Source organism: Alligator sinensis, unplaced genomic scaffold (genome assembly GCF_000455745.1).
Source record: "Alligator sinensis unplaced genomic scaffold, ASM45574v1 scaffold188_1, whole genome shotgun sequence".
NCBI classification, from domain to species: domain Eukaryota; kingdom Metazoa; phylum Chordata; order Crocodylia; family Alligatoridae; genus Alligator; species Alligator sinensis.
In genome coordinates, this window is record NW_005841903.1 from 2722656 (window position 1) to 2724970 (window position 2315).

Sequence of the window (2315 nt, forward strand, 5' to 3'; positions counted from 1 at the left end):
CCAAATATTTATTAGGTTAAGTCTTCAGATGGCATTTTAATGACAAACTGCACATGGATGTAAAGAGCCATGGAAGCTGTTTTGTACAAAAAAATATTATGCACGGGGAGATGCAGCACTTTTTGTATACCTCAGATTAATAGAGAATTATAAACTAAGGCCCTTGCCAAAGGTTCAGGTAAAGGCATTATATTATCTGATGTGCAATCCATATAATTGCACCTCCCACCATGCAACATGTACATAGCAGGAGGAATGACTGTGGGATCCAGCATCAGATCCAATCACACCTTATTTCCAGTTCAGGGGGACCCGAGTATCAGGATTCTGGGCTCCCCATGCACCAGCAAGTGGCAAGCTCCTGCAACTGGGAGCCCCATCAGTTGATGGAGCCTGACAGATGAACAGCTAGCACCGTGTTCAGTTAATAGCGTGATAAGAATGAGCCACAGAAGTTATTACACATTTTTGTGGAATAACTTTGTGGCTTACTCCTTGTTTACACATTTTTGTGGTATAACTTTGTGGCTTACTCCTTGTTTTATCATGCCATTAATTGATTGCATGTGTGGCCGGTTCATAACTTAAGGCGTGATTAACCAATTAATAACATCTTAAGTGTAACATGTAGATAGAGTCTAATGAGTGCACATGAAGGGATTTATTTATTCTACCACCAAAGTGCAACCATCACTGGTTGCATGGTACAGTGATAATGGCAGCAGTGGACAGGAAATGAAGAAGGTTTTATCCAGTTGAAATAAGATGGGAAGTTGAAGTAGGCAGAACATAACTGGTATTTTGACTGTTACATTTGAGTTAGTTGTATTAATGTTGCAATAACTGCCATGTACTTATTAGTAAGTCTGTTTATTCAGGACTCAGCACCCCTATAATTATTGTGTCCCTTAATTTAATGCCATGGCTCTAGATTAGTACTAAGAAGGACATGTACTACCTGTTACATCCCCAGAACTTTTTCCATTTTCCATTGACGTCTGCAGTCCCCAGCTCAGGAAAGTATTACACAACGTGGCCTAACAACAGACCATATTTTGAGAGGGGGCAGGAAATTCTAGACCAAATACCAAGCTTTCAGATGTAGAGGGTTGCACAATTTGTTGGTTCTTCAGGCTGATCTTAGTGCAGGTGCTTCTCACATGCTTCAGTATCCAACATACTTCCTTCATCCGGCTCCCCCCCTCCTTCCCCCACCATACTCTTGTATTTCTAGGATTCCTAGCAACATATTTTTAGTCCCAGGGTCTCCATGATTCCACCATCCCCACTCCTCAGACCAGGAAACCTATTCTCTTCAAACACATGCAGGGGGTTTTGCGTGTTTCTCATGTTCTTCCTGTTAACATTTTCCATCATGTCATCCTTTTGCTCCCTGCTAGAGGATTTGCATGCTTTCCCCACCCCCAATTTCATTTCTCTTCCTGTCTTGAATATAAGTCATTCATTCTACACTTTTTGGGGGCAGATGTACAGAGTTAAGATAGCGGTATTTTCTATTGGAAGCTCTGAATGGTTGGTATCAACTGATTTTTTTACTCTGTTGATATTGCCAAACACAGTTGAAGTTAATGGGTCTGCTGAGCAGATCTCAGCAGTTTTGTGTGTCCCTATTACTCTTTTCCGGTTTCCTGATTTTCACCAAAAATCAATAGGGCTCAGTCAATTGCTGCCTAGAACATTCCCTGAAATGCTGGGACTGATTGGAGGTGGATCGCAACAGCATTCAAACAGAAATGCTATCAAACTGAATGTAGGCTCCCACTCCTTGGTGAATTAACTACTTCACTATAAACAGGTGAAAAAAATACTTTAAGCAAGGACTGTGAAAGAATACATTGCCTGGAGCCACTTATGGCCCTAGAATGGCACATGTGTAAAGGATGAAAGGACATTGTACCTGTGGCAGAAATGCCCCCGTCGGTGCCCCTCTCCCGAGATCTGTCTCAGCCAGCCCGAGAGGCTGCTGTTGAATCTCTCACAGCGGGGATCTCGCTCCTTGTCTGCAGACAAAAGCCTGGCGCCTGGGAGGCGATGCTCTGGTCACCTGGGCAGGGGGGGGGAAAGACCCGGCCCGGCGCGCGGGCCCAGGTAGCCAGGGATGCCACGCAGATTGGACGGTTTGTGGCCAGTATTGGCAGCTTCGATTGGACCGGCTGCTGAGGTCAGAGAGGTTATTTAAGGGCCCGGGCCAGGAAGAAGGTCGCCATTATCCATGCGGTCATCCAGGTGAATCTGAACCTGGCTCTCTCCTCATCACCGCATGCTGCAAGAGTGCCCTGCCTCCAGAGGAAACA